The 13,637-nt window shown below is 36.2% G+C and overlaps 1 non-coding gene across 1 annotated transcript; it reads right to left on the bottom strand.

Annotated features, from left to right (window-relative positions):
* Nucleotides 1-359: 359 nt before the first annotated feature.
* On the bottom strand, nt 360-493 carry LOC126002622 (small nucleolar RNA SNORA51). Its single transcript, XR_007493305.1, has one exon. It is a non-coding gene; the product is annotated as a small nucleolar RNA SNORA51 (small nucleolar RNA).
* Nucleotides 494-13,637: the final 13,144 nt, after the last annotated feature.

The following is a 13,637-nucleotide window of genomic DNA, read 5'->3' as shown; positions in this document are numbered from 1 at the left end:
CCAGGCTCAGAAATTGCTCCTGACAGGCATGGGGGACCATATGGGGCGCCGGGATTCGAACCGATGACCTCCTGCATGAAAGGCAAACGCCTTACCTCCATGCTATCTCTCCGGCCCCAGAATCTTTATTTTCAAGAAAAGTTACTCAATCTCAATAAATAAAATATTCACAATAGCTTAAAACTGCAAATAAGAACCGGAGAGGGTAGGCAGAGCTCCACTACAGAGTGGAGTGGACACTGGGGATTTGAACTCAGAACTGTGAACTTGCAAGCCAGGATCTCTAAGCCACTGCACTACTGTTCCTCCAGGCCCCTGTACTTAAATTTGTTTATTTGTTTGTTTGTTTATTTATTTATTTTTGTCCCCCCAGTTCACAACACAGACCAGGCAAAGGGCCTGTGTTGAGGTGTATATGGGGAGCATTTACTGTATCTCCTTTTTCTATACAGTCAGTGTAAAGAACACAGCCTGTGGTAAGAATTGGGAGGCTAGGATCATTTTCTAAAATTTAAAATTTAAGTAGACCACAAATAAAAAGCTCTCACAAATAGTGTGGTTTTAGCTGAAGATGAGAAACAATTGACTCTTCCTTCCTAAGGTAGCTCCAACAAGCCTTCAGAGACTCCTGAAGTTCCCTGACTGTTTGAAAATCGTGAGGAAAGTAGATTGACCTTGAAAACAAGGCTCAAGATCTGGTTCAGTCAATAGAGCTCTAGACTTTGGAAAAGTGGTGCTGTCCCTTCAGGCCTCAATTTCTTCACTTGCCGAATGAGTGATCTTTTAGAGTCCTTCTAGTGCTAATATTTCATTCTGAGTCCTAACTATAACCATTCACATTAAAATCTTGAAAAGCAATCTATTGGGAATAAAATATGAAAAAGACCTCTATGGTTCACATTAGCATTAAAAGCATGTTGTTTTGAAATATGATGTACTTACTTATTTACTCTTGAAAAATACAATAAAAAGTCATCCAAACCCTCAGGGTCACATTTTTTAAAAATCTATGATCACTGTATTCCATCAACAATTTAAATTGGAGCATATTGCTACACATCAGGGAGAATATTTACCACCTCACATGTGTCTGCAGCCTTTGTTATTATAAGGCCTTTAAGATAACATATGTAAAACTTTCACTGTCAAATGTGCAAACTAACAGGTGTCTCTTTTTCTCTATTATTTTTCTCAGGGAATAGTATAGAATTGGTCAGTGGCCTTTGCTTTGTTGATTTCCAATATACATAAAGACATATTTTAATTCTTAAAAGTATATACACACCTTGTTGTATTCTTCACAAGTTTTTTTGTTTGTTTGTTTGTTTCCCACATAACTGTTCTATATTTGCAGTAATGCTGTGCAGTATTTGGCATATAAATAAAAAATCAAGTATTCCTGTTATAATTATAATTGCAGTCGGTGCTAAGGAAGCTGCAAGGACAATGCTGAAGTAAGTGTCCAGAGTGGGCAAAAATATAAATATAGTCTTAGAAAACTAGTGAGAGAGAAAGAAAAAGCTCAAAGTGTTGTACATCCTAGCATTGCTCAAGTAGATACATAGCAGGAATGGCTAAGGTAAAAGGCTTGTAAAACCAGATCTCAGAAGCAGAGAGGCACTGATCTGCCAGTTCTTGGTTATCTATGGGCAAATACAGTATGAGAAAGTACAAAGAAGGAAAATCTCTAGTCAAGGGAAGTTGAATGATTTAGGTTAGATACTCATGACCTTCCCAAATGTATAGGTTGAAATCCCAAAGCCCCAAGTGAAGACATTAGGTGGTGTTTAAGAAGTGATAGGGGGTCAGAGAGGTACTACATTAGGCATTGAGACATTTGCCTTATACCAGGATGACTTGGTTTGGATCCCTGGCACCACATATAGTTCTATGAGCATTATAAGGAGTGATAGGCATAGAGCCTGGAATAAGCCATGGACAGACAGACACTGCTGTGTGAAAGGAGAAGGAAGGAAGTGAAGAGAAAGTGGAGGTAGAGGAGGAGGTGGTAAAAGAAATAGAGAAGGAAAAGGAAGAATAGAAAGGAGAAGGAAAAGGAAGAAAAGAATAAAGAGAAAGAAGAGGAGGAAAAAAGGAAAGAAAAACAAGGTGAAGGAAGAGGATAAGGATGAGAAGGAGAAATAAAAGAATAATAAGAACAAGGAAGTGGAGGAGAAGGAGAAGTGTGCATTTTTGATAGTATGTTATAAAATATTGGATGGGGGGCAGAGAGATAGCATGGAGGTAAGGCATTTGCCTTTCATGCAGAAGGTCATTGGTTCGAATCCCAGCGTCCCATATGGTCCCCATGCCTGCCAGGAGCAATTTCTGAGCATGGAGCCAGGAGTAACCCCTGAGCACTGCCGGGTGTGACCCCAAAAAACACCAAAAAAATAAAATAAAATAAATAAATAAAATATAGGATGGATTAAGACAATCTGGGAACATCTGTAGAACATTATCAGTTGTGAACACTATCAAAACTGAAGAAGACTGAAGCTCCTAGTGCACTGGAGAGACTGACCTGTAATTATTATGACAGCACTCAACAGGTTAAGCTGGTCCCCAATCAGAGAGGGATACTTATCAAAGATGGGGGCTGATGAGATAGTTTCGGTATCTTCTTATTTCTCAAAATTATGGTTTTTTTCTAGGAAAAATTTGTTCAGATTAATCTGATCTGCTCAAGGCACAAGCAGTTATAATTAAGGGTCAAATGATTTAGAGTACAAAGCAGTTAGCTATAGCTATGAGGGAACTTGTAAAATGGTAGAATTGCAAAGATCCTAAAGTCCTGTTTCTTCATGACACAAAGAAAAATAAAGACCTGAAGGGTTTGTGATTTGCTTAAGGTCATGAGACAAGCTTGATAAATCTGGATTCAGCTCTTTTTACCCCTTATCATGAAGCTTTGATGCCATCAAAATTTTGTGCTGATCTCAAATTGGAGAAAATAGATGCCATTAAATAGCCAGATATGTAAAAACAAAGATAATTGTGGCTTTGGGACAATTGTGCAGAAAATTCTGTTTTATGTGAGGCCCAAACTTTCTTAATAAAAGTATATAAATAATTGAAACCTGGTCATTTTATTTGACTGTAGAGATCGTTTGAAAGCTAAAAGAATATGTATGGCATATATCCTCAAGTCCCTAAGTTCAATCATTCGGCACTTCCAAATTCCCTAAGTTCTAATGAGTGTAGCCTGGTGGTCCCAACACCCTCATCACAGGCCCTAAGCATCAAACATTCAGACTTGCACATCTAAGTAGACTAAGTAGACAAAAGCAGTTTGCTGGCCCCTAAGTACTGCAGGGGAGCCTTGACCAAACAAAACAATAACAGTAGAAGTGGCTCAAGAGTAAGCTTCCTGTTTTGCAAACTTGAGGCCTCCATTTCAATCACCAGCACCAAGTACAATTATGGGAAGAGTTCCATTGGGTTCCCTGGTGCCATGAGAAAGGTGTCATCTCTGGTGTACTACAATGAAATATGCAACCCCAGACTGCATCAATCTCAAGAAATAGTAACAGAAGAAAGGGAAGAAGAAATTTTTTAATTAAACAGGAAATAAATGAAAGGTTCCACTAATAATGCTATTATGATGCTATTCTGAAGCAGTGTGTAAGTATAATTAATAGATGCTAAATAAATGACATGTATGTTTGTGTGGCTTTCAAAGGGAGTCCCACTTGGTTATTTAGACATTTCAACTCTAATAATCACATATTTCAGATATATGTCTATAAAATAATCCTGTTACTAAGATGGTAAGACATCAACATTCCTTGGTCACCAACAATACATGAACCTTTTATAAATGCTCCCATACTTCATCATGTCTTTGTTCAGTACATAGTGTATGTTTTACTTCCTAAATTGTGAGCTCTGGAGGGAGAGATAACACAGCAGATATGACATTTGTCTTGCATGCAGCAACCTGGATTTGATCACTGACACCCCACATGATTTCCCAAGGTCCTGCCAGGAGTGATCTCTGAGTGCAGAGCCAGTAGTTATCCCTTAGCACTGCTGAGTGTGGCCCTCCCAAATCTCAAGAAAGCAAAAATACAATAGTAAATTGTCAGCCTCCTTCTACCCACTCTCTACACGAGAAAGAGTAATGTAACTTCTAGCATGCAGTGCTGTGTATGTGCTTCTTAAACTGGGATTGGAAGTGGAAAGAGGACCAGGGGTGGGGGGGCATTCCTAGTGTATTTGATGGGTGGCAGTTCTTGGGGATTGACTAAAGAGAAAATATAATATCTGAATTAGTGATGGGTGGAGAGAATAATAACTCAATAATACTTTTGCTTTGTCTTCATTCTTTGATAACAATTGTTGTTTCTCTTATATGCATCTATATGCTATTTCTGTGCAAATAACTAAATATTTCTGATTGTTCCTTGACAAGAATGAGATGATTGACTTGGAGTAGACAAATCAAGATTCAACTCTTGGAGCTGAGTGGAGACTTCCCTGCAAGCCCAAGTCCTTTCAGAATCACTAGAGAAGGTTGGAGAAAGAGTCAGGGAGAATGTTGGACAGATGTCATTGGCAGTGGACAGCCACAGTCTTTGCAATAAAGATGAATCAACTCAATAAATATTTTGAGAGACAGAGTATTTGGTGGCGAATATAAAAAAACAAAACTGAAAATTACACTCATGGCTTTGGCTTTTACCTCTAACAAAAAACTAAGATTCTTCTAAGAGAAAGCATAACTGAGATTATAAATTTAAGTTCTGTTTCTCTTAAGATGAATTTTAAATACTTTTGGAATATCAAAGTGTAAACATACAGCAAATATTTAAATTTCCAAATCAAGTACTGGATTGGATTACAATGTCATAGTTCAAATAAAAACCATGGGAAAGTAGATCACCCAAGGGGAGATTATAGCATTAAAAAAAGTAGTGCACAGGGTTGAAGAGATAGCACAGCAGCTAGGTGTTTGCCTTGCATGGAGCCAGTCTAGGACAGACAGTGGTTCGAATCCTGGCATCCCATATGGTCCCCCGAGCCTGCCAGAAGCAATTTCGGAGAGCAGAGCCAGGAGTAACCCCTGAGTGCTGCTGGGTCTAACCCAAACAAAGAAAACAAAAAACAAAAAATATATACTGCACAGAAGAAAAATGTATAGGGGGTTGAATAGGAGAAGTTAAAGTGGTGTTAAAGGGGCTGGGAAAGAGGAGTATCTCCTCTCACAACTTTTGAGGAGAAAAATTATAATGTTAAATGCACAATATAAATCTAGTGAACTATGGTCTAAGGCCATCATTGAGTTTGCTAATATTAAAACACCATTAATCCATAAGGAGTGGAATATAAAACAGTAAAAGAAGAAAAATGGAAGGTAGGAAGTAGAGAGAAAAATGTAAAAAAACTCTCTTGAATAGTTTTTATGGAAAAAAGAAGATATTGATGAGGCCTGTTATAGGAGGATATTGAAATGAGCACATTTTAGGCAGAGTAAAACTTGAAGGATTGGGCCCAGAGAGATAGCACAGCGGTGTTTGCCTTGCAAGCAGCCGATCCAGAACCTAAGGTGGTTGGTTCGAATCCTGGTGTCCCATATGGTCCCCCGTGCCTGCCAGGAGTTATTTCTGAGCAGACAGCCAGGAGTAACCCCTGAGCACCACCGGGTGTGGCCCAAAAAACAAAAAACAAACAAACAAAAAAAAAACTTGAAGGATTAAAACAGTTGAACATAAAGGAGAAAAAGGAATATAAAATGAAATAAGGGCTAAAGGCATGAATGAAGCTGAGATGGGTCTATGTAACAGATGCAAACCTTAAATTAGAGGGTGGTATTTATTCTCTGAACTGAGAAGAATGGTCTTATAGAGAGAAACATACTGATGAAGCAGTTATTGAGAGCTATTGTATTGATCTCCTTTTTCTGTGACTACTGTTAATGCATTTTTTTAGTCAGAACTGATTTAGTCATCAGGACTTTGTCCATTGCAAATTGTAGAAATTAATCTCAAGCAGCTAATAAAAAAATAAACTGTTTATTCACATAATTTAAAAAGTATATATTATCATCCAATGCAGCTGGAACTAGATAAAAAAGTGATAGTAACATCTGTTTTATTTTTTTCTTTCAAGTTCTATTGTCCTCTTGATCATATTTCATTTCCAGACTTCCCCATAATTCCACCATTTTATACTATATATAGCATAAACATCCTCTAGTACAGAAAGTATCTTTTTCTTTTTCTTTTTCTTTTTTTTTTTTTTGGTTTTTGGGCCACACCCAGTGGTGCTCAGGGGTTACTCTTGGCTGTCTGCTCAGAAATAGCTCCTAGCAGGCATGGGGGACCATATGGGACACCGGGATTCGAACCAAGCACCTTAGGTCCTGGATCGGCTGCTTGCAAGGCAAATGCCGCTGTGCTATCTCTCCGGGCCCAAGAAAGTATCTTTTTCTTATCATCATGCCTTTTAGGTCCTAGAAAAGATTTTGATTGGTTTCCATTGGAGCAAATGCCTACCCCTGAAGCTTATTGTTATGGCCAAGAAAATATGATTATCCAGATAAGTTAGAATGGCAAATGGATTCTATATTTTCAGAATAAAAAGGGAATGGATGCTGAGTAAGCAACAAGAGATATCCATTGCCAAGGTCATGTGCTGACAATAATAGTATTAAGATTTGAATAAAACACTTGTGAAGAAAAGAGATTTAGAATGGCCCTTTAAAAATATAGAGAGAGGAACCGGTGAGATAGCACAGTGGGAAGGCGTTTGCCTTTGTGCAGAAGGACAGTGGTTTGAATCCCAGCATCCCATATGGTCCCTCGAGCCTGCTGGGGGTGATTTCTGAGCATAGAGTGAGCATAGAGCCAGGAGTAGCCTCTGAGCACTGCCAGGTGTGACCCCCCCCCCCAAATAGAGAGAGACTAGGGCACGAAGGTTTCACTGATGAATTGTACAAAATTTCTGAAGGTGATCTTAGAACACTCTTCTTCAAACTCTTCCAAAATGTCAAAGAAAAAGGCAACACTTCCAAATGTATTCTATGAGGACAGCATCACTCTAATTTCCAAGGCAGAGAACAGAAAAAAATAAATAGAGCCTGTTATCTCTGATGAACAAATATGCAAAATTCTCAACAATGTATTTGTAAACTGAGTCCAACAACACATAAACAGAATCTTAATTATCATCAAATGGGACTCATTCCAAAGAATCAAGGACAGTTCAACAAACACAAATCAAATAACATAATAAATCACATCAACAAAAAGAAATTTTTTTAAAAAACCAAGTGAAGAAGCCTGGAATAATAGTACATCAGATAAGGTACTCGCTTTACATACTATTCACCCAAGTTTGATCCCCTGGCACCACATAGGGTCCTCTGAACCCTCCAGGAGTGATCCCTAAACACAGAGCCAGGAGGAAGCCCTACGCACAGCCAGGTGTGGCACAAAACACAAACTAACAAAAAAAGAAAAGAAATCACATGACATGACCATATGAAAGATGCTGTAAAGGCATTTGACACAAGACAGCATCCATTTACATTTTTTTCTAAGTTTTATTTATAACACCATAATTTGCCAAGTTGTTCAAAATACAGTCATTTCGGAAATTAAATGTTCAAATACCCATTCCACAACCAGGTTGAACTTCCCTTTACCAGTGTCCCAGTCTCTCACTCACCACCATAGCCTGCCTCATGCAGACATAAACCAATTAACTTCATATTCCTTATTATAATGCAAAAGCAAATAGAATGATCAAAATTTAGATCAACAGAGGTCAATTTCAAATTATTGTTATATCTCTCTATGGTATTACTAATGTCTCCATGGTATTACTAATGTCAGTGTCTTAAGAATTTTCTGGTCTGTGGTTGGTACTAGTTGATCCTCCGCTGTTACTGTTTAAGTTCACTGAGGTTGATAAATTATTATGACATTACTATGACTAATGGGAAATTTTGAGGGAGTCCCATGGCTACATTGTCCAGTATTTATAGATTGAAAACTAATTTTGTGGCTTGTAGATTTGATAAGGTTAAGTTGAAAAGATATTTTCACATCATGCATTTGATGAGAGGTTAATACCCTATATGGATATATATTGACCAATATATAGAGAGGTTATTACCAAATATAGATATATATTGACCAATATAGACCAATATATATCTTTATATCTATAAAGATCTCATATAATTCAATAGCAAAAAAAAATAAAACCTATAGAAAATTGGACAAAAGACATAGATGGTTGTACACCAATGAAGATAAACAGGTCACTCATAGAGACATAAAAATGTGCTCAACAGATACAGTTGAAAGAAACAGAAGAAGCAAGGTTCTCTTTGACACAGAAAAGACATTTTCACTCCAGGTCAGTGTACCTTAAGAGAAAGAGAAGCATCAGGACAGCTGAGGAGTCTTCCAGCAATGCAGGTTGTGTGGGATCCATCCAGCCACATAGTTCCAAGAAACAGATGGACGCAGTAGTATCTCTTTGGCTCAGAAGAGCTATTTTTTAACCTGCTCAGTGCATCATGAGAAGAGCACAGCTGCCATTTTGTTCTATGGCCATATATTTCTCCTATTTAATGATCTCACCACAACACATTAAAAAAAACATAACAATATGGCAAAGGTTACAATAGGAAAACAATGCAGAAACCCACCTTGCTCATGCATGAAGGTGGTAATTCTGAAGAGCAAATACTATCAGCCTCTTGTATAGCCTCTCTTATAGGATTTGGAGAGGAAATGCTTAGATGCTCAAGGAACTCAAAGAAACTATGGAACAGTCAATAAGACTCAAGAGAATATGAGAAAAGAAACGATAAAATTGCAAACAGAAATGACAGAACTGAAAAACTTTGGAAGGCAAAATTAAAAATCATTGAAAGGCTTCACACGCAGAGGAACAAATCCTGAGAAATGAATCAGTGAGTTCAAAGGTAAGCTGCATAACACTTCCAGAAAACAGCACAATATGAATAAGAGTCTTAAAAATAAACAAACAGAAGATGGAAAAATCTTCAAAATAAATGAACAGACAAAAATAGACCTTTGGAATAAATTAAACAAAAACAACATAAGAATCATTGAAGTTTCAGAAAGTCAAGAAGAAAATCTTTGTGAAGAAGCAACAATCATGGGCCAGGAGAGATGGCACAGCGGCGTTTGCCTTGCAAGCAGCCGATCCAGGACCAAAGGTGGTTGGTTCGAATCCCGGTGTCCCATATAGTCCCCCGTGCCTGCCAGGAGCTATTTCTGACCAGACAGCCATGAGTAACCCCTGAGCACTGCCGGTGTAGCCCAAAAACAAACAAACAACAACAAAAAAAAGAAGCAACAATCAAAGACATCACTGTTGCTAAGTTCCCTGAACTGAAGAGTGTATGCATCTGTCTACATCTTAGACAAATAAAGAGTACCAGATAAAAGAAACACAAATAAATGCATCAAGGCACATTCTGATCACAATGATAAAAACCAGAGACTTGGGGCCGGAGAGATAGCATGGAGATAAAGCATTTGCCTTACATGCAGAAGGACGGTGGTTCAAATCCCGGCATCCCATATGGTCCCCTGTGCCTGCCAGGGGTGATTTCTGAGCATAGAGCCAGGAGTAACCCCTGAGTGCTGCTGGGTGTGACCCAACAAACAAACAAAAAACCAGAGAGGCAGAATACTGAGAGTAGAAAGATCAAAAAATAAAAATATATACAAAGGAGCATCCTTAGGTTTACAGCCTCTTTATTATAAACAACCCAGAAGGCCAGAAGGCAGTGATGGAATATAGTGGAAAAAAGAAAAAACCTCAACAATATGAATGCCTCACCATGAATAGTTCACTGAATTAGACTTTCATTCAGATTGAAGGAAGGATTCATGGCTTCACAGATAAATAACAGCTTAGGAATTTAACTGCCTCAAAACAAACTTTAAAGGAACAATAGAAAGAGATACTTTAAGGCAAGACAAACCCCACAAATATATCAAACTTCTACAGCGATCTGGCACAAAAGTGTATGCTAGTAATCTCTCTCAACATCAGAGGATCATAAAATTGAATCCAGCATTTTGCTGCTTGCAAGAAACACATTTGAATAGTCAGAGCAAACATAGATTCAAAGTCAAAGATTGGAAGACAATCCTTCAAGCAAATAACTCTCTTTAAAAAGATATGGTGGCCATATTAATATTAGACAACATAGACTTCAGGCTTATAAAGTTTATCAGAAACAGAGTGTAATTTCTTAATAATTAAGGGATATATACATAGGAAGAAATCACACTTCTAAACATATATGCACCCAATAAGAGGCCAGAAAAACACTTAAAACAACTGTTAATAGACTTGAAGACAGATATCAATAGCAACATAGTAGTTGTTGGAGATTTCAGCACTGCTCTGTCACCTCTTGATAGACCTACCAGACTAAAACTCAACAGGAGTTTGACTTTGAAAAAAGAAATGGAAGAGAGAAGTTTATATATATATATATATATATATATATAAAGAAAGAGAAATTTTCATCTCCAAAAGCTGAATACATATTCTTCTCCAATGCATATGAAACATTCTCCAAAATAGACCACATACTGGGTCACAAAATATACCCCCATAAAATCAATTTCAAGATAGTTAAAATTGTTATCAACTATCTCCTTAGACTTTGATACACCGAAATAATAATACACCAAATAATAATAATAATAAAATAATAATATAATAATAAATAATAATACACCAAAGTAATTACAAATAGAAAATAAAAATAACTTTAACACCTGGAAATTAAACTGCTCACTATTGAATAATTATTGGATCAGAGAGAAAATAAAAATAATCCTGGAAACAAACGAGAATGAAGATACAAATTATCAGACTTAGTGGGAGAGAGAAGAAACAGAAAATTTATAACTTTACAAACATTCATTAGTAAGGAAAAAAGGGCCTACATAAATAACATATTGACATAGTTTAAGGAATTGGAAAGTGGACAACAAAATTAGCCTAGTCAGGCAGAAGGAAATTAAAAAAATCAAAAATATCAATGAAAGCAAGCATTGATTCTTTGAAAAAATAAACAAGATTGATAAACCATTAGCATAACTCACAAAGCAAGAAAGAGAGAGAGAGAGAAAGAAAGAGAGAGATTGACTGCTCTGAATCAAAACTGAAAGGTAGGATGTGACAAAAGATGTTATAGAAATTTGAAGAATAATCAGGGATTCCTTTGAGAATCTTTATTCCACAAAATTAGAGAATCTAGAAAAACAAATAAATTCTTGGACTCCTATAACCATAAAAGATCAAATCAGGATGATTTGGAATTCTCAAACATACATATTACTACTGAGATTGAAATAGTAATCAAAAGGCTTTCCCAAAACAAATGTCCAGGGCTAAATGGATTCATTAGTGAATTCTTTTAAGATCTTTAAAGATCTACTGCCAATCATTTTTAGACGCTTCAAAAAATAAAAGAAACAAACATTTCTACACAGTTTCTACGAAGCTAACATCACCCTAATACCAAAAGCAGCAAGACACCAGAACAAAGAGAATTACAGACTGATATCCTTGAGGAACACAGATGCAAAGATCCTCAACAAAATACCAGAATATAGAATTCAACAAGTCATCAAAAAGTTCATATATCATGACCAAGTAAGATTCATCTTAGATGCAAAGATGGTTTAACATTAACAAGTCAATCAACATAATATACCATATCAATAAAAAAATAAAATCATATGGTCATAGAAATATGCACAAATAATCATTTGACAAGAACCAACACCATTCATGGTAAGAAAGAAAGAGAAAGAAAGAAAAAAGAGAGAAAGAAAGAAAGGAAAGAAAAGAAAGAGAAGAAGAAAGAAAGAAAGAAAGAAGAAAGAAAGAAAGAAAGAAAGAAAAAAGAAAGAAAGAGAGAAGAAAGAAAGAAAGAAAGAAAGAAAGAAAAAAGAAAGAAAAAAGAAAGAAAGAAAGAAAGAAAGAAAGAAAGAAAGAAAGAAAGAAAGAAAGAAAGAAAGAAAGAAAGAAAGAAAGAAAGAAAGAAAGAAAGAAAGAAAGAAAGAAAGAAAGAAAGAAAGAAAGAAAGAAAGAAAGAAAGAAAGAAAGAAAGAAAAAGAAAGAAAGAAAGAAAGAAAGAAAGAAAGAAAGAAAGAGAAAGAAAGAAAGAAACTTCTCAACAAGGTAAGAATTAAAGGAACTTTCCTCAAAATACAAGTCCACAGCAAACATTCTACTTAATGAGTAAAAACTAATAGCCTTTCCTCTATGATCTGGTACAAGACAAGGTTAAACAGTCTCATCATTTCTATTCAATATAGTAGTGGAAGTACTTGCCATAGCAAATAGGGGCGAAAAATATATCAAGGGCATGCACAGAGGAAAGGAAGATGTCAAGTTCTCACTGTTTGTGGATTACATGACACTAGATTTAGAAAATTCTAAAGATTTTTAAAGATTTTAAGTATTTTTAAAGAGTTTTCTCTTTAATTTTAATTGTTTTAATTTTTCTTAAAACCTATAGATGAGTGAGAGTATTCTGTGTCTATCTCTCTCCCTCTGACTTACTTCACTCAACATAGTAGATTCCATGTACATCCATGTATGGGTTTTAAGAATAATAAAGGCCCGTAATAAGGTCCGAGACAATAGAGTTAAGGGCTGGTAGGGCTGGAAGGACAGACTCACAATTTTAAGCTCACCACAAAGAGTGATGAACTCTGTTAGGGAAATAACTACACTAACAACTGACAATGTTAAATAATGAGAGAAGTAGAATGCCTGTCTTGAATACAGGCAGGGGGTGGGTGAAGAGGGATAGAGGGGCATTGGTGGTGGGAATGTTGCACTGGTGAAGGGGGTATTCTGTTCATAACTGAAACCCAACTACAAACATGTTTGTAATCATGGTGCTTAAATAAAGATTTATATTAAAAAAATAAAATAAAATATAGTTCCCAGAAATATAAATTTTAGAAATATGCATATAAATTGAGATTTTTAATACAAAACAAAATGATAATGAGTCAATTTTCCACATATCCTTAGAACTATAAAACTTTACAATAAAAGTATCTGCCTATAGGTACTATGCTCTACACTACATCATTATAAATAAATTATTTTGTAGATATTTGTAAAAAAAAAAATAAATATTTTTCTCTAAGAAAACCTTCTAGAAACAATAGTTTTGTGTAGTAAAGTGGCAGGCTACAAAATTAATTAGCAAAAATCCATGGCTTTTCCATACACAAATAATGAAAGATTTAAAAAGGAAATTTTCATTCACAAAATTTCATTCATGCTGCTGAAAATCAAGTATTTGGACTCAACTTTTTGTTTGTTTGTTTGTTGTTTTTTTTGTTTGTTTGTTTGTTTTTGGGCCACACCCGGCAGTGCTCAGGGGTTACTCCTGGCTGTCAGCTCAGAAATAGCTCCTGGCAGGCACGGGGGACCATACGGGACACCAGGATTCGAACCAACCACCTTTGGTCCTGGATCGGCTGCTTGCAAGGCAAACACCACTGTGCTATCTCTCTGGTCCCTGGACTCAACTTATTGAAAGAGGTAAAAGACCTTTACAAAGAAAACTGCATAATGCTTCAAAAAATAAAAGTGGATAGAAA

The sequence above is a fragment of the Suncus etruscus genome, chromosome 2 (assembly GCF_024139225.1).
Source record: "Suncus etruscus isolate mSunEtr1 chromosome 2, mSunEtr1.pri.cur, whole genome shotgun sequence".
In the NCBI taxonomy this organism is placed as follows: domain Eukaryota; kingdom Metazoa; phylum Chordata; class Mammalia; order Eulipotyphla; family Soricidae; genus Suncus; species Suncus etruscus.
Note: the sequence above shows the minus strand (reverse complement) of the source record. Positions and strands in the feature narration are given on the sequence as shown.